This window comes from Anolis carolinensis, chromosome 5, assembly GCF_035594765.1.
Source record: "Anolis carolinensis isolate JA03-04 chromosome 5, rAnoCar3.1.pri, whole genome shotgun sequence".
NCBI lineage: Eukaryota > Metazoa > Chordata > Lepidosauria > Squamata > Dactyloidae > Anolis > Anolis carolinensis.
Window position 1 is genome coordinate 19,096,745 of NC_085845.1, and position 19,889 is coordinate 19,116,633.

Genomic DNA, 19,889 nt, shown 5'->3' on the forward strand with positions numbered 1-19,889 from the left:
TTTTCGATCTGCTAGGTGGGCAGTGAGCTGGGCTGAAGGTCAGACACTCACCCCCGACCTGGGCTTCGAACTGCCAACCTTTCGACTGGCAAGATTTATTGCAGCTGCTGTGCTAAAGTCCGGCATGGTTCCAGCTCGAACAACTGCAACACATTGGCGCTCTCTCATTCTTAAATATATGAAATATTAAAAACACATGATTCATTCTTATTAAATGTATCTTTATAGATAAATGAACTTTAAATGTACTTTAAGTTGACTGTAATTAATATAGCATTGACACATGATACTGAACTAAAATTGACTAAACTGATTAAAACTTTGCTCAGCTTGCCCTGAAACAGAGTGTCAGTGAATGTGGTATGTTCATTATTTGTAGAATGAAGAAGTGATGTCTTTTGTCTTGCCCTTAGTTTTCTGTCACTCAATTTAATTGGATGACCCAGAGTCTTAATATTATGAGAAAATGCAAACTATCGTTTCTCTCTTCATTTACTTCACAGTTAATGCTTTTATAATCTTCTGTAATATGTTCTATTTCTCTCCCTGCTTCATTTTTTTTCTCCATTTTTAAGACTTTGGGAGTGCAAAGGCAATAATAACACATGGAACAAAGGCTCATGTCCTGGGAAAGGGTTTGGGAGGAAGACTAACTCTCAGAAACCCACAGTCATATACCCTCCAACCGTTCCAATTTAGTATAAACAGTGGGTACATCTGTGCAAACCATATAATACAGTTTGAAGCTAGCTGGCTTTTCCTTGAATAAATCTGAACAGGCATAAAACAGCAGGAGCTCCAGTCCAAATAGTGTGCTTCTTTCTCTTCAGTTTATTGGAAACCTCATTCTGTTAAACAATCTTTTTCTGACAGAATCTTGGGAGTGATAGTTCTTCTGAGACAGGGGCAAGGCTTGAGGAAAGTCAAATACATAAGATTCTGGTAGTCCAATCTGGCCATATCATGTCAGGGGCTCAGCCCCCTCGTCCAATGTATATGGAAAGATTCAAACCTCCACATTCCAATTCTGGGTTTCACAGCTTGTTATGAAATAGGAATGTTATTAAGCTTATCCATTGGGTTCTAGATTTACTCCCAGGTTCTAGGGAGCCTTCTACAATTTGAATGGTTTCCAGATGTCTTGAACTATGTTTCCCAACATCCCCATTGTCAAGTTGTAAGGTTCTCTTCTTCCAGTTGTGCTGTGGGTAAGTCTTCCACAGAAGAAAGCACCAAGACACATGCTGGATAGATTCCAACAGGTTTTATTGTACAGAATACCAGAATCTTCTCTTTAGCCCATTTATATAGGGGCTCTCACATACCAGAGGGTAATTGAGGTTTTATGGCTGGCCCGTTTTATGGCTGGCATCTATTCTTTGTCAGCGCTTGCTCTGTATCCGGAGATGTCTAAGATTGGAGATCATGACACAAGTCTCTTGGGAATTATGAATTTTAACACTATTGGAGAACTAACGCCAAATGGGGAATTAGTTTGTCCATCTACTTTACTGATTACTTTAAACCACTAATATATTTTTTCCTTCTAGATCTCAGGCCTGTATAGACTCATGTCTGTATTGGTTTCTCCACATTTTGTCACCCATGATCAGGTCTGCCTGCCACACATCGAATGTAACAAGAAGAGTAATTGCAATGAGAGCAGCTTCCTGTAATCCCAGAGAGAACTTATACAATATCCAGATAACCTCCTGTGTTCTGGATCAGTAGACTATGGACAGTTAAAACAGAAAGCTTCTGAATGCTTTTGGTGTCCAGGGAAATGGAGAGCTTTGGTGGAATGCAAGGCAAAAGAAATGGTGAATAGTACAATTCATGTTTGAAAAAATGTGGAGGAATGCATTGTCTCTATTTGGTCTTCTAAATTGGTTTCTCCAAATCTGGTTTGAATTTCAAATCTTTATTGTGAAAGGTTTAAGCATAAATGGTGTGTGAGGGTGAATGTAATGAGGACTTTGAAGCAGAGGCGATGCAACTCATTAAGAACAGAAGTGTTTGATCTGCTATTCTTTTCAGGAGCAGACAAAGAATACTGCATTCTAAAGAACCCAGCTTTTATGTTTTAAAAACCAAGGTGCTAGTCAATACGATGCCCTGTTACAAAGTACAGTGAGCCCTCTAGATTTGTGGATTTGGTTATTCATGCATTTGATTAAAGTGTTCTGTTGAGGAATCCCTAAGTCCTCCAGTGCAACTCTCAACCTCTGCTAGATATTGACCATGCTGGAGAACCTAAATATCTCTAGAGATAACAATTCTCTTGGAATCTCTAAATCAGTGGTTCCCAAACTTATTTGGCCTACTGCTCCCTTTCCAGAAAAAATATTACTCAGCGCCCTGGAAATTAATTTTAAAATTTTTTAATAGCAATTAAACAGAAAGATATATGTACCTGTGGCCATCACCGCTCCCCTGGATTGCTCCAGCACCCACCAGGGGGCGGTAGTTCCCACTTTGGGAATCACTGCTCTAAATCCTCTAGTGTGAAGGCACGCTGGGGGAAAATGGCTATCTCTAGGTCTGGCTACCCAAGCGGCTTCGGTTTACCTTATAATTATACCTCAAACCCCAAAGTAAATACTCTAGAAGCTGATTAAAGATAACCAAAAATATGTTTATTGAAAACAGGAAACAGTCCTTTTAATTTATTAGAAATAATATGAGGTAAAATCACTGAAATTATACAGAAATAAAACTATATTGATTGAGAATGAAAGCTATAGAGACTATAAAGGATAAACACACAAGCTATGAGGAAACTATAAGGTAAGGACTATAGGGTATGTACAAGGCTATGATAAGCACTATCTATAATGACTTTAGTGGTAAATACCAGCTATAGTGAACTATCTATAATAACTCTGAGGTAAACTATAAGGTGATAAGCTATAAGGTAAGTACATAAGGTAAGTACATGAGGTAAATATGAGACTATGAGGTGAACTATAAGTTCTAACTATGAAGAAACTATAAGCTCTATCTATAATGGTTATGAGGTAAACTACGAGGTGGTAAGTACACAAAGCTATGGTGGTAAGTACAAGGTGAACTATAAGCTTTGCTATCTTTGAGGTAAATACATAAGCTGTAAGGTAAGTACGTGGCTATGATGAGCTCTATCTGTAATGGTAAGTATGAGGCTATGAGGTAATTACATAAGCTAAGGTGGTAAGTACGAGGTGAACTATAAGCTTTGCTATCTTTGAGGTAAATACCTAAAGCTATGATGTGACTATAAGGTAAGTACGTGATTTATGTTGCCTGTTTGAATTTGCCAGGTCAAAGAACCCAGACCAAATTCCAAGACCTATCTCTAAGAGGTTTTTCTCTGGAATCCCAAAAGGAGGGGAAAAGCCTCTAGAGCCTAGCTCACAGGCTGAACCAACTCATAAAACCTAAAGGGGAGTCCCAAGCTCCACCCCCAAAACAGGAGCCAATGGAACATTTCTCCCAAGAACAGCAACCAGGAAATAAGCAAGGGAGGGAAAGCCAAGTAGGACAGCACATCTAGTTTGATCTGGTAGGTGATGATCATAGAGTCATGGTGGTTAAGCTGAGTATTCTTAAAGAAATTTCTCTCAGGTAAAAAAATAGCAATTTTATAATTTGCATTTTTTCAATTTTGTGGGGGTCCTGTGCCACTAACACCAATAAATATGGAAGACTAGCTGTAACTATGAAATACAAGAGACATTAAACAGGGCTTCCAAAGGTGATGCTGCTCTTTGTTGTGCTTTTTGCTCTGCATCGTTATTTTTCATCCTTCATAAACAATACAAATGTAAGGAAATATATTCAGAAGTAGCTGTCTTAGTCATTCACAGAAAACAAACACAAACCACAAAATAGTGATACTTTAATGGCCAACTAAAATGCACAAAATACATCACGAAAGCTTTCAAAGCTCTGCTGATTTCTTCATTAGACAAAAAATGTTGAAGAATCATAAAGGAAAAGAACAGTGCCGGTGGTGGCCTACATTTCATACCAGATATTGTTTCTGTTGTGCTTCAGTTGTTCTGGAGGGATCTCCATGCAGGCAAAGGGCACTCTCCTGCAATAAAAAGCAGGTAATAAAATTTCAGCTTCATTAGAAATAGAAAAACATTTTGCCTTGAAACCCAGGCTGTTTTTGTCCTGTGTCAAGCTAGCTGTTCCTTTCTTTCTTGCCTTTCATCTCCTTATGAAGAAGTCAGTGGCACTCAAAATATGGTATGATGTATTTTGTGCATAAAAAACTAAAGGTTTCCCCTTGACATTAAGTCTAGTCATGTCTGACTCTGGAGGTTGGTGCTCATCTCCAGAGCCGGTGTTGTCTGTAGACACCGTCAAAATCATGTGGCTGGCATGACTGCATGTAGCGTTGTTAACCTTCCTGCTGGAGTGGTACCTATTGATCTACTCACATTTGCATGTTTTCGAAGTTGGCAAAAGCTGGGGATAACAATGGGAGCTCACCCCATCCATGGATTCGAACCACCGACCTTCCGATCAGCAAGCTAAGCAGCTCAGAGGTTTAACCTGCTACGCTACTGCGGCCTCGGTATTTTGTGTATACTGTATGCCAAACATTTATGTATTTACTTATTTGATTTATATATCACTTTTCTCTCTATGTTGGGCTAAGTATGACTTATAGTATACATTTAAATGAAACAGCTAAAATATATGGAACAAAAGTTCAAAATGCATAAAACGAGCAATCCGATCAAAACATTTATATATGTGTGTATATATATATATATGTATACACACACACACACACACTACACATTCTCTGACCTCAAGCAATGGAAGGCCGAAGGCTTGTTCAAATAAGGTCTTTGCCTTCTGAAGAAAAGAAGGCAGAAGATTTGGTTTATAAAGATACCAAGATTTTAATTTGATGCAGAATTTTATCCACCACAATGAAATTATTTTAAGTGAATACTGATAAAGTAAAGACACTAGCTCTTGTTTGATATTGGAAGCTAAACAGGGTTCATTGGAAAACTGCCGATGGAGAATAGGTGCTATGGGATATATTTCAGAGGAATGAACTGGCAAAAGCATTTCAGATATTTCTTGCCTAAGAATGTATTATTTTTCAAATGCATGGAGTAACCATACGTTGACAGGTAAGTCAAAGATATTTACACACACTTCTCATGACTCTAAACAAGGGTGAATTTATATAGTCAACTGAAGTGCTTTTCTGTGAGTAGGGAGCAGTGGTGATGGCTAGTTTCCATATCAGTGAGGGAGTTAAATTATTTAAGGTTTCAGCCAGAACTTTAATGAGATACCCATGGGGTATCAAAAAGCAAATTCATGACCATGTGTAGCACTTTACAAAAAGCAAATTCATGATCATGGGTAGTACTTTCAATATTTTGTCTCAGATTCACTGGCCAACAGACATGGGAACCCCAACCACTTTGGTCCTCTGTTTTAAATTGAGCATACTCTGTGGCTGAAATACAATCAAATTTGGTTTCTTGTTGTTGTAAAGTTTCTCATCATTAGGCTTTCTTGTCAAAAGATATAAATAATATCTGACAGTGCCTAAGAAATAGACCCTATTAGTCATTCTTCAAGACAAGAAAAGAGATAAAATACAAATACTGACAGCTTTGTGATAGAATATAGAATTGACCACCCTAAAACAAAAAGTGAGAGGATAGAGGAAAAATGACTTCCAAAGTGTAGGAATGGTCCGACCCAATTCCCAAGGGGATAAAAGAAAAGAGACAAACCTTGCCTCACAGAAAAATGAGGTTTCTAATCTGAGTTATGAGAAAAATTAGCCCATAGAAATTAATCAAATCTGTAACTTGACATTTTTTACTGTAAGCAGTTTAATTGATTCAGAAATTCATTTATTGATCACAGTTGTTTAAATGCAATTTATAACACTAATCTGTCATGATGATACTGAATTAATAATACACTAGTTTGCAAGGTTTTAAAAATTAATCAAAATGAATAAAAATGCACTTCAGTCCCACCCATTTCAATTTTATCACAAAAATGGGAAATTTAGAATTTTTAGCAGTTTAAAATTCAATTTAAGTCTCACTTTTGTTTGCTAATATCTGAAAACCTTCCAGTCTGTTATAACCTGTAGAACATCTTCCCAGACATTTAAACCATTTTGGGTTTTTTGGTCAAAATAGTTATTAAAATGGGTTTTAATCACTAAATTTGTTTTAATGAAATTTGTCAGCCCCTTTTAGTGCTATTTTTTAACTGGAATTGTGAGATACAATTTAATAAAAATTAATGCTGCTTTCATTTAACAAATTAAAAATCACAGTTATAAACACTGTGCTTTTTTTTTTTAACAAATTAGGGACAAGAAATTAATTTTGAACAATTTTTCCCAAGCTCTGCAACAACAGCACAGAATGGAAATAAGTGGAGGTAGTCCACATGGATAATTAAAATTGCAAACCCTCCTGAGAACATTAGTCAACTCAGGCTAGGTCTATAGGCAAAATCTTTGCCCAAATCTTGACTGGAAGTGTTTCTTTTCCAATGTGGAACCTTTGAAATAAGTGGCTGAATTGCAAAATGTCACTGCATTGTAGAATGTAAAAGATCTTCCTCCAGGTACTATCTAAAATTAGATCACTGATGCCTGTGAGGCTCACCTTGTTCACCTCAGCTGAGAAGCTAGTCTGAGCTTTATTTTAATCATTTCTGATCACAATGAGACCCAAGACTTTCGATAGAATAACTATCCTGCAAAATAGGATGAAGATTTGGATTTGAAATTTTTGCTATGAGTATAGTAGACCCTCCACTTTCATGTAGGTTAGGGGATCAAGACCCCACACAAATTTTAAAAATCTCAAAAAGGCTATTTTTTTAACATCTAAGAGAATATCTCTCTGGAGTTACAACTATATAAAGCATGGGCAAACCTCGTCCTCCAGGTGTTTTGGATAGAGATCCCAGCCAATTTACCAGCTGTTAGGAATTGTGGCTAAACTTTTTCCATTCAATCCCCTTCTACGTGAGAAATATGCAACCTCTTCTGCCCAATACATTTTTATGTGATCCCACGTACACATATCTATACATATCAAACATTTACTGATAATAAATCAGCATTTGCAAGGCTGGCTAAAGAGGTTGATTTTTGATTTTGTGGAGTACAACTGAAGCATTTTTCTGCAGAGTCCAGTGTAAACACTGCATGGTGTTACTAACAGTGTAAATGTGTGGTGGTCAGAAACCTTTCACTGTTGCAAAAAAAATTGTGACCCTAACATTGGTCTAAGGGGTCCCATTTGGGATTGGGACACATGGTTTAAGAAACAGTGTTCTAGACAATGGTGCAGAAATCCAGGGTGGTTCTGGAGTAGATTTACACAGGACCAAAATACCCAGTGTAGGTGAGCCTTATGTCTACCTCCTGACATTCATACTAATATCCCAGACCAACACAGCTATGCCTTTGAATAGAGATACAATATATTTATACTGGACCCAGTTGTGTCTCTAGAATTTCAGGAGGTTGTATAATCACATGCTTGCCATCCAATAACAAACATCAAATGGATAAATGTGTCTGAAACTATATCCTTTAACACCTTTTTTCCTTTAAAGGAAATCCAGCTTTGTTCCTCAAAATCCTTCATGCAGTGAAGACTAAAACAAAACTCAAAGTTATGAAACTTTCTATGATATAAAAATACTGACTAGGGAGTTTCCTATATAGATCTTCTCATTTCAACAGCTATGACTAAGAGATACACTCCAGCGCTTCCCAGAAATGAATTCACCACCGGGACTCTTCAAGGGGATTACCAGCCCCTCAAAGCTTCCTTTGGGACATTTTAAAAGAAACTTATTTAAAGCTGGTATTGATTCTGTAAGAGATGCTATAGTAAAATACCTGATTTTAAGAACCTCCCAAATGCCAGGAGGATGAAAATCAAAGTGCTTTGATTACCTCCCCAACTCTCCCGTCCGCCTCATAGACCTTTCACTGTAAAGCCTCTAGCCTTTTATTGTTAAGTCTGAGCCATTAAGATTGTATGGTTAAAGGAAAAAACAAACGTGAAGCAGGAGATCGGTGTTTGGTTCTCCAGCCAGCATGTGTCTACTCTTTTCATCCTTCATGGAAGGCAACTTCCAAGCATTGGAACATACCTGCACAGCCATTTATTAGTTGGTAAGGATCATATTTGAGTAGATTTCTGCAGCTGGGAGAAGAAGAAAGGAGACATTGCATTCCAGATCTCCAGTGATATCTTGGATTCCTTACTGGATTTCCAAAGGGATGGTATCTCCTGTCTTTTTTCTTGTTGCTCCCTACTGCAGTGAAATGATTTCTGGGTGTCCTCCATTACTTGGACACTAAATAGCTGTATGTGTAGACTCCCACACTTGAAGAATGCCTTTCATGTGTGTGTGTGTGTGTGTGTGTGTGTGTGTGTGTGTGTGTGTATGTATGTAGTTTCATGAAGAGATATTGAATACATCCATCTACAATATTTCAAAATGATCTCCACCAGTAGGATTCCAGCCAATATGTTGCCCTGTTTCCCAGTATTCAATAACCAGCAAGAACTCAGCATCACATTGATTTTTTAGCGACCACATCACACTATGGTCCACTAAGACTCCTTCTACATTTCCATATACAATCCAGATTATTTGCTTTGTACTGGATTATATGGCAGTGTAGACTCATATAATCCAATTCAAAGTCGATAATGTGGATTATCTGCTTTGATCATCTGGATTATATGGTAGTGTAGAAGGGGCCTAAGACTTTTAAATTGCTTTCATGTGAATTGTTGTTAAGTCAGATGTCACTCATTATGTATCTGCATTTTTTGTAGTAGTATCCGGGAAGGTAATGGCGCTCCATGCAGTCATGCCGGTCACATGACCTTAGTGGTGTCTACGGACAATGCCGTCTCTTTGGCTTAGAAATGGAGATGAGCACCAACCCCCAGAGTCAATCAAGACTGGACTTAACATCAGGGGTAAACCTTTACTTTTTTTAAAAATCATCTTCTAATTCTTCCTGTTGAAATTCTTTTTGTAGTTTTGGCCCAGCTCTCCAATCTGTTAAAGTCATTTTGAATCCTAATCTCATCCCCGAGTATTAGCTACCCGTCCTAATTTGGTGTCACTTGCAATTTGATAAGCGTGTCCTCTATTCCATCATCCAAGTTGTTGATAAAGATGTTCAATAGCATTGAGCCTGGACAGAACCCTGTTGAACTCCCCTAGACACTTCTCTTTTGGATGAAGAGGAGCTGTTGCTGAATATCTTTTGGGTTCAGATGGTCAACTAATTATAAATTCACCTAACAGTACTGTTGTCTAGACCACAGTTTGTATGCACAGCTTCAAAGTGATAATGTGCAATGTGGGTGAGCTTAGCATTGTATAGCTATAGCTTCTGCAACTGAGTAAAGTGACCTACACACCTCTATGAAAACAACTGTTGTCTCCAATCGCCTCCAGTATCATGTTGCCTTTTTATGTTGAAATGCAAGCTGACAGGTCAGAATAAACATTCCAGATCTGGAAATCGGCCAGTGTGGCAGAAAAAGAAAACTGTTAAGAAGGCAGAGTAGTTAATTCTCCTTTTGATGCTAATGATGGTGGTCAGATAGTTATCTTCTACTCAGTACTCATAATCCTACAGTATGTTAACCATGCTTGGACCTCTTTATTTCGTTGGTCTTTAAAAGCATGTAATAGAGAAAGCTTATGTATGTGTTGTTCTTGTTGTTGTTTTTGTTAAAGTCATATCTGACTTACAGAAACCCTAAGGCAAACTTGGCTCAAAACTCCACTGAACGGAATGGGATATACAGCCAAGTTACTCTATATAGGGCTGTAGGCTTACCTGGAAATAAGTCACATTCGATGTTGTGGCTTCTTGCTGAGTAGACATGCACATTAACACATTCTGCTCCTTGGCTAAAATACATTTCTCTCAAAGGATTCAAGACAAAGGCCCCATTTACACTATCACATAATACAGTTTGAAATTATTATATGACCAGTGTAGACACATATCATGTCATTATATGGAATAGAATATGGATATAGTTTTTAAATCTTGATTTTATAGACACCGTGTAAATTGTTTTGATTGGTTTCAAGTGATTTGTTTTATTGTCTAATGTTTTTCATTGTTTATCTGAACTGTTTCATTTATTGTTGTATTTTTATGTCATTGAATATTTGCCATTTTGTGTTGTAAGCTGCCCTGAGTCCCCATGGGGAGATAGGGTGGGATAGAAATAAAGTTTATTATTATTAGTTCAATTAAATTAAAATGAAGTATATGAATATAAATTGATCATGTAATGCAATTCAGTGTAGATGGGGTCCAAAGTCATGGGGCAGAAACAAAGAGGAAGCCAGTCTACGAACTAATCAATTCTAAATGTGTCTTAGCTACAATCTGTTAATCTTCCTCCAAGTAGAAAACGATGTGCCATCCTAATGTGTATGTACTGTATCTACTTTTGATTTTTAGATTATATTTGCCTTATCTTTTTTCAAGGACATATTTATGTTTGCCTTACTCAGATAATTCAAACATTATTTTTTCTCTATTACTGTGTGGAAGGGAGACAGCACAAGTGGCCATACATTCATGATTTAGTAATCTCCCAGAATAGGAATTGAGGTTACAATCATACACCTACCTAGAGGTCATAATCCTGTTGAACTAAATATGACTTACTTTTGAGTATGGGTGGATCATTTTACAGCATATATTATATTACATGGGGATACAATTTCACTGTTGCAAAATATAATTTCATTTCATTGGCTTTCAATTTCATCCCTTTTCTCTCCCTTCTTGGTTTGCCGAGCCTCGAAAAGTTTCTTTTTGGGGCTACAGCACCAGGCAGCATGGACACTGGAGTCAGAATTACAAAATATACTTTTCCAAACCCTATAATAAATAATAATAATAAAACTTTATTTATACCCTGCCACCATCTCCCCGCGGGGACTTGAGGCGGCTTACATGGGGCAGAGGCCCAAACAACATAGGACAAAATATAGGCAACATAATACAAATCACACCATAAAAAGATAAAACAGTAATACAATATATCAATTAAAACAAAAATACAGGATAAAAAATTGCATTTAAAACACATAAATGGTAAAAACATAATAAATACAGGATAGATTATTAAAAACCCTCTGGGGCTGATTAATTAATGACTGTATCTCCAAAGGCCTGCTGGAACATTCAAGTTTTCAGTTGTTTCCTGAAGGAAGGTAGAGAGGGAGCCAACCTAATCTCCCTGGGGAGGGAGTTCCAGAATCGGGGGGCCACGACTGAGAAGGTCCTCTCTCTCGTCCCCACCAAATGCAGTTGTGAGGAGGGTGGAAGTGAGAGAAGGGCCTCCCCGGAAGATCTCAGCGATCGGGTGGGTTCATAGGGGACGACGCGGTCACGAAGATAGGCAGGTCCCGAACCGTTTAGTGCTTTATAGGTAATAACCTGCACCTTAAATTGGCAGCTAGTGGAGCTGCTTGAACAGGGGGGTTGACCGCTCCCTATAAGCAGCTATAGTTAGTAACCTGGCTGCCGACCGTTGTACCAACTGCAATTTCCAGACCGTCTTCAAGGGCAGCCCCACGTAGAGTATGTTACAGCAATCCATCCTTGAGGTAACCAGAGCATGGACCACCATGGTCAAGTCAGACTTCTCGAGGTACGGTTGCAGTTGGCGCACTAGCTTTAGCTGTGCAAAGGCCCTCCCGGCCACCGCCAACACCTGAGCATCAAGTGACAGCGATGAGTCTAGGAGGACCCCCCAAGCTGCGGAACTGCGTATTCAGGGGAGTGTGACCCCGTCAAGCACAGGTAGCCACCCTATGCCCCGATCGGCCTTGCAACTGACCTGGAGGACCTCTGTCTTGTCAGGATTGAGCTTCAGCTTGTTGGCCCTCATCCAACCCATTACAGCGGCCAGGCACTGGTCTAAGATCCGAGGGGCTTCCTTGGAAGTAGGTGGAAAGGAGTAGTGGAGTTGAGTGTCATCTGCATAGAGATGGCACGGAACTCCAAAACCATCTAGAATAGAATGGGGATAGAATGGAACCTTGCGGGACCCCACAGGTCAAAGGCCAGGGGTCCGAGCAGGTGTCCCCCAGCTTCACCATCTGGGATCGGCCCTCCAGGAAGGAGTGGAGCCACTGTAGTACAGTGCCCCCAAGGCCCATTCACGAGAGCCGCCCCAGAAGGATACCATGCTCGATGGTATCGAAAGCCGCTGAGATGTCCAGGAGAACCAACAGGACACACTCCCCCTGTCGAGCTCTCTGTGGAGGTCATCCACCAAGACGACCAAAGCCGTCTCAGTGCCATGACCAGGCCTGAAGCCAGACTGGAATGGGTCAAGATAATCGGTGGCATCCAAGAAACCCTAGTCCTTTGGTCTTTCTGGTGTGTCTGAAATTGCGTTTTGTTCTAGATTCATCAAACAATATCTTTTTTCCAAGTTTAAATCATCAGCAAAAACACGAATCCCTTTTGATTATGTGCCATAAAGCCAGCCTATTGATAGTGAGGCTCAGAGTTTTCAAACTATTGTAAAAAGTAATAACTCCTTTCTTTGAATTTATTGCTCATGCAGACTCATCCTGGCTCTGTTGGCTGCTGTAAATCATTCATTAATTCTAATGCTTTTTAGTTGATTAGATTTTTTATTATGCTGTAAGTCTGATTGATTTAGATCAGTGATTCCCAATCTTTGGGTCTCCAGGTGTTTTGGACTTCAGCTCCCACACTTCCTAACAGCTGGAGAAAGTCTACAGGATGACCTTGGCTGAGTCACACAGTCCCAGAAAATCCTTTGATAGCTTCACCTTATGGCACTCAAGAAGGACAAAAATATATGTTGTGCCATTCGGACTTTTTAATTAAAAATGCATATAACTGTATTGTAATTTTAAAATATTAGACAGGACTGGATGCCTAATATTTTCTTGTTTTGTACAATCTCAATCTTTCTAGGACTGTCACATACCCCCCCACCCACCCACACTTTGTTGTTTGTATCCTATTCATATTGCAGTTTAAAAGTCTAACTGTTGCATAACATCAACAACGGAGGCAAATCCGAAATTAGCGGTACCAGATGATGAGGAAAATGAAAATTCTCTCATTTCAGTTTACATAATGATGATATTTCTGTAATTCATCTTTCTGAGGAATTCGGATGGCTCGTGATTAATAATAATAATAACAACAATAATAACTGTATTTCTATACTGCCCTATCTGCCAAAAGGGACACAGTGCGGTGTACAACAAAAAGATCAGACAACATTTGATGCATATAAAACATAACATAAAAGACACTTCAAATAATAAACTATCACGTGCTGATGCCTCACTCCCAGGATTTCACAGGACTGACCCGCAGCAGTAAAAGTGGTGTCAAACTGCATTAATTCTGTAGTGTAGATGCACCCTATATGAACTAAACCCTGCCCTCATCTCAGATCTAGTGCTCTCTGTCTCCATGATGCACAGCGACTTCCAATGTATATTCCAGGCTTTCTGCTCTTTAGCCAAGTTTGCAATGTTTTAGGCAAAGTCAAGGGAATCTCCAGAGCTTCTGTAGGCTTCTGGGCAGGTGAATCAAGTTCCATTTGGCCTGATCCATTTATTCAGACAGACACCTCTACTATCACTGGTCAACACAGGGAAAAGAAATGGCTTGATCCTATTTCACCACTGCGGCTCCCCACTAGTCAAAGAGCTCACTGAGAGTGACTGGCCATCACAGTCACATTTGCCACCCACTTTTTACAGATTTTTAGTGTAGAGCCGAAATGAAAGGTGGGTAATAAATGATGATGATGATGATGATGATGATGATGATGATGATAATAATAATAATAATAATAATAATGTATGTGCATTTCCTGTCTGCTTTTGATTGCTGCCATTTCCTACATTGTGTGGGTGGGCTGGAAGAGTCATCATTTTTAAAACATGCAACATACACATTTCAAACTGCCTTTGGATACAGTTTGTGCTGCTGCAGACGAAGAAGTGTGATTGATTGGTTTATACAGACTGTTGGTTCTGTTCTGTGGTAATAAATTAGCTGATTGATTAAATTAAAAATAAAGCTATCAATTATCCAAGCAATCAGCTCAAGCTGTTTGATGGATGACCTAAAATCCTGTTTCCATGTCCTTTAAAAAGGTTTTAAGGCATGCATTTTACTCATGTGAAAAACAGTGTCTCCAAAATTTCTTTTTCCTCCTTTTGAGAAATTTACCACACTCCACAAGCATTTTGCAATGAAAAATGCTCTTTTATGTTCATGCAAAAATCTTTTTTCCAGGAAGACATAAATCATAATGGTGTACAGTGAGTACACAACTGGATAATTGATGCAGGCAACCCAATTCCTAATTGCTCCTCATTTGTAAAGTGTAGGCAAGAAACATAAGAGAAAACATCTTGAGATCTTAGAAGCAAGGAGAACAATTCCTGAATGTGACAAATAAGATTGTTCATCATCATTAAGGTAGAGGTAAAGGTTTTCTCCTGACATTAAGTCTAGTCATGTCCGACTCTGGGGGTTGGTGCTCATCTCAATTTCTAAGTCGAAGAGCCAGCGTTGTCCATAGACACCTCTAAGGTCATGTGGCTGGAATGACTGCATGGAGTGTGATTACCTTCCCGCTGTAGCAGTACCTACTGATCTACTCACATTTGCATGTTTTCAAACTGCTAGGTTGCAGAAGCTGGGGCTAACAGCGGGCGCTCACCCCTGCTCCCTGGATTTGAACCACCGACCCTTCGGTCAGCAAATTCAGCAGGTCAGTGGTTTAACCCACTGCACCATTGGGGATTCATCATTAGAATACACAAATATTAACTAATTTTTTTAAATAAAAGGAGTGGAAAGCATTGAATGAATCTGTAATCTATATATATAAAATGTAATGTTCGTTTTACTATGGAGTAAACAACAAAAACATTGAACCAGATCACACCAAATTTGGCCATAAAAGACATAGTCATCCAAAATATGTCTTTCAATAAAAAACCTAGAAAAATAGTCCAAATTACAGAGGATGAGGAAGAGCCAGAGCCTTTCTCCCCAATTGCCAGTTAGAAAGGTATGCTCTGCTGCCTTTAGCCCCCCCTCCCTGCTGCCTTTAGGCCCCACCCCTTTTGTATCCTAGCAATTCCCTCAGCCAAAATGGCGCTCAGGGTAGGGGCAGAGTGCACTTAGGCCTGATTCACACTACCTATAAAATACAGATTATCTGATTTGAACTGGGTTATATGGCAGTGTAGACTCAAGGTCCTTACACACAGCTATATTACCCATTTATAATCTTATATTATCCGCTTTGAACTGGATTATCTTGAGTCCACACTGCCATATAATCCACTTCAGTGTGGAATTTATACAGCTGTGTAGAAGGGGCCTCATATAATCCACTTCTAAGCAGATAATACAAGATTATAAATATAATATGAAATAATTACCGTGGTATAATAATACAGAACAATATAATCTCTAAAACCAGGACAGTAAATAAAGAGCAACACTCTGAAAGCAGGGAAATTGGGAATTCCAGAAAGGAAACAATCCGCCAGCTAAAATTTCCCAACAAAGGATTCCCCCAGGCAGGAAGCAGCCAAGCTTTGAAGCTGCAAGGCCATTAAATGCTAATCAAGGTGCCTAATTGCAGCATTCATACCTGCCACACCAAGACTATTAATTGCTATTCAAACTGGCCAACCAAGGATTCCGCAAGGTAGAAAGCGGCCAGCAAGGCTATTCAATGCTTTTCAACCTGGCCAACCAAAATTTCCCCTAGGTGAAAAATCCCCAGGCTTTGAAGCCATGAGGCTACTCTGTCCCATTCAACCTGGCCTAGCAAGGATGCCCTATGTAGAAAGCAGACAGGCTTTTAAGTTACAAGACTATTCAGTGCAATTCAATCTGGCCAAACAATGATTCCCCTACAAAGGAAGTAGCCAGGCTTCAAAGCAGCTCTTTGATTGAGGTGCTACTCCAGCTACTCCAGAAAACGGCCAGTCTTTGATGCTGCAAGGCTATTCACTGCTATTCCACCTGGCCAACAAATGATTCTCATAAGCCACAGCAACATGTGGCCGAGCAAAGCTAGTATTTTAATAATATTTATGTCTAAAATGGGTTCTTACTTTATAATGCATTTTTTACGGTAAATGCAGAGTATGTTTTTTACTATTAGTGAGTTACTTGATATCAGAGTTCCCCCAATCATTTAAATGAATGCAATTTCCTGCTTCCTGGCAGGGGATTGGACTGGATGGCCCATGAGATCTCTTCCAGCTCTATTATTTTATGATTCTATGAAATAGTGAGGTTTATCTGAAATATGTTGCATGTTCAAGTAGAAGCATGAAATGTGGGCATAACCAACATGGGCTTTTTGGATATGCAAAACATACTCATTGGAAAGTGAGATTGGCCACAATTTGATCAATATACCATAATTCTATTCAAATGTGACTTCCCCATTTTTGCAGTCCATTGGTTCCTTCCAGACCCCGCTTTCAGTTCCTTTCAGTTTCTTCCACTGTGGGAGGGACTTTTTGTTGGCTGGATAAGAAGTGTTCACTTCTGGAAGCCCCTGGAAGTAGTGAATCCCCTTAATAGAAATCAATTGCAGTCATTTTTGTTGGGGAGTTGGGGGGCTGAATGAGTGTTACTTCTCAAAGGTTACTGGGGTTTCCATGGCTCTGTGGATATTTGAACCTTGCTCTCCCAATTTCTCAGTGGTCTCCCAGAATCTTACTGCAGTATTCAAACCACTAAATGATACTGACTCTTAGGATAATCATAGCATGGGAAAAACCAAAATGGAAGAGCACCACTGTGATTCTGAGAAAGATAATTTCAGTTCTCTGTTTAATCTTGCTTTCATCTCAGATGACTTCCACAAACTATTAACACTTCCTGATTTCTTTCTCTCCTTAAGACTCAGGACAGCACATCTTGTAAACTGTTAGGAATATATTCTGTACACTCCGGTTACCATAACAACCTAATGCGGCACATTTCCACTCCTTGATCTCACTTATACTGTTTTTTCAAATCTGATTATCCAGTTTAACTAATAAATGACTAGATCTGAGCTGCTGGCTGCTTTCATGTCTACAACTTTATTCAGCTAGATTGTAAAACATCGTCTTTTCATGTTCTCCTAATTACACTGAAGGCAATACTCAAAGGAGCCAATCCAAATTGGATTGCTAGCCTGGCACAAGGGTATATTTGCAGCCAAGACCATGAACTAGGTTTCTGACGCTGAACAGAAAATAAGCCACATATGAAAGATAGTTTCCTGTGTTATCTGTTGAACCCTTACTAATGAATTAAATATTAAATAGTTTAGAAAATTAGTACTGTACTGTATAACTCATTTCTCCTGGTCCAGGTTGAGCAATTGTTCTAATTCTAAATTTACAGTAAGCACACTACTTTCACTGATTTGTATGGAAATATTTCTGGGTTTGTTTTTTTTTTTTTTTTTTTACAATATATGTTATCTGTTTTAACTTTGCTATTGATTTATTCCCTGTCCAATCATTTGTTATATAACAGATTTATTAACAGAGTTATGCACAGTTCCCAGGTTGTGTGTTGAAACACAGGGCTGGGTCAGGATTAGAGTTGCCAGATCTTAGATACTACCCTGGGACCTATTATGTTTATGAGTTACCTCCAGAAAACAAATGGGTTTGGATTCTCTAGTTCTTGTGTGGTCAGTTTTGAGTGAGACGCAAGGCTGCAGTCAAGCCTCCAATTCAGTTAGGGAGCCTTGTTTGTGCAATCTGCTGTGCTTTGAAAAGGCTAATTGATTTCAATCTACAGACACTTTATTTCTAGCTAGAAAATCTCTTTTTCTCTCCTCCTGCCCCCATTTGAATGACAAGCTGTGAACAAGTGGGTTTGTTGCTTAATTATATTATCAGACACCATCCTCATCACACTCCCAGGGGGTTGCCCCCAGGTCCCAGGGTCTGGCCCGGGATGACCCTGACCTAGAGACTCAAAGCAAAATCTCTCCTAGTCCGAGCAAAGAGACAAAGAGAATAGTAGGGAAACTACAATGTCTTTAAGAAGTGCATCATATTCCTTGGGCCTAAAAACAATCATTTGTGAAGCTCCACCAGGATCTCAATGATTTCTTGTTGTTATTTATATGTTCAATCACTTCCAACTCTTTGTGACCTCACGGACCAGCCCACACCTAAGCTCCCTATCGTCCATTGCCACCCTCAGCTTCTTCAAGGTCAAGCCAGTTACTTCAAGGATATCATCTCTCCTCCTTACCCTTGGTTGGCCCCTCTTCCTTTTCCCTTCCATTTTCCCCAGCATTATTATCTTCTCTAAGTAAGTCTTCTTTCCTGTCTACTCATTATGTGGCCAAAATACTTCAACTTTGGCTCTAATATACTTCCCTCCAATTAGTAGTTGGGCTTTATTTCCTGGAGTATGGACTGGTTGAATCTTCTTGCGGTCCAAGGCACTCTCAGAATTTTCCTCCAACACCATAGTTCAAAAGAGTCTATTTTCCTTCGCTCAGCCTTCCTTATGGTTCAGGTCTTGTATCCATAGGGTACTATAGGGAATACCATTGCTTTAACTATGTGAACCTTCATTGCCAGTGTGATGTCTGTACACTATTTTATCGAGATTGGTCATTGCTCTCCTTCCAAGAAGTAAATGTCTTCTTATTTCCTGGCTGCAGTCTGTGTCTGCAGTAATCTTCACACCTAGAAATACAAAGTCTGTCACTGCCTCCACATTTTCTCCCTCTATTTGCCAGTTATCAATCAGTCTGGTTGCTTTAATCCCGAGCTGGAATAATTTGCTTTCTTGTCACCTCTGCAACTGTAAACTGGACTTGTAAGCACCATACTCTATTAAAACCCACAAATTGCTACACACAATAAAATCTATTGTTTACATTCAAGCACCCCAATACATCCACTAAGTCCAACAAGACAGATACTAAAAATTTACAACAAGCATTTCTCAAACTGCAATATCCACCTAAGCATGTGAAGAACAAATTGTCAAGATTTATACCAAGGAACCATTTCCTACATTATGACAGATCAAAATCCCAAAATGACAGAATACCTCTATTAGTTACCTACAGCTGAGACCACATGAATGCATCATCAATGAGCTATGACCAGTTCTGGAGAATAACAGAGCCAACTCACAAATTCTGGGAGTTGGAACTTTATTGGCCTCAAAACAGCTTCCAAATCTTAAACAACTGCTCACAACAGGATACACATGGTAGTACAAGGACAAGACCCTGCCAAAAATCCAGATGCCAGCCTTGTCCCCATATCTACTCTGGCAATAACATTACAGAGATGAATAGCATCATTCACAACATCAGAAGTATGTTTACTTGCTCTTCCTTAAATGTGAGTTATGCCATCTGATGTCAGCAATGTCCCTCTACATTCGACAGACAGGACAGTCTCTCTGCAAGAGGATTAATGGATAGAAGTCTGTCAGAAATATCAAAATCCAAAAACCAATTGCAGAACATTTGAGCCTTCCTGGACATACAGTAATTGATTTGCAGGTTACAAAGGAATACTAGAAAGAGAAAGTACTGATTTTTTTTTTAAAAAAACAATTATGCAATAGCACAATACTTTTCTCCACTTTTTAACGAAGCCAGAACTGTGTAACGATAACGAATGGTAATTAAAGAAAGCAAAGCTGCACATTAAATCACAATCATAATGCATATTAATTATTGGAAAAATCATTAGTTATGTTGTAATTATTTACTTTTATGCTCTGGGTATATAATGCTGTGGAGCTT

At 39.0% G+C, this 19,889-nt stretch overlaps 1 protein-coding gene across 1 annotated transcript in view; it reads left to right on the forward strand.

Annotated features, from left to right (window-relative positions):
- Positions 1-3,466: 3,466 nt before the first annotated feature.
- mmrn1 (multimerin 1) overlaps positions 3,467-19,889 on the forward strand; it is a 99,479-nt gene continuing 83,056 nt past the window's right edge. Inside the window, exon 1 of the mRNA XM_062981980.1 lies at positions 3,467-3,541. The gene's annotated coding sequence lies outside the window, so the exon portion shown is untranslated. The remainder of the gene's footprint in view (positions 3,542-19,889) is intronic.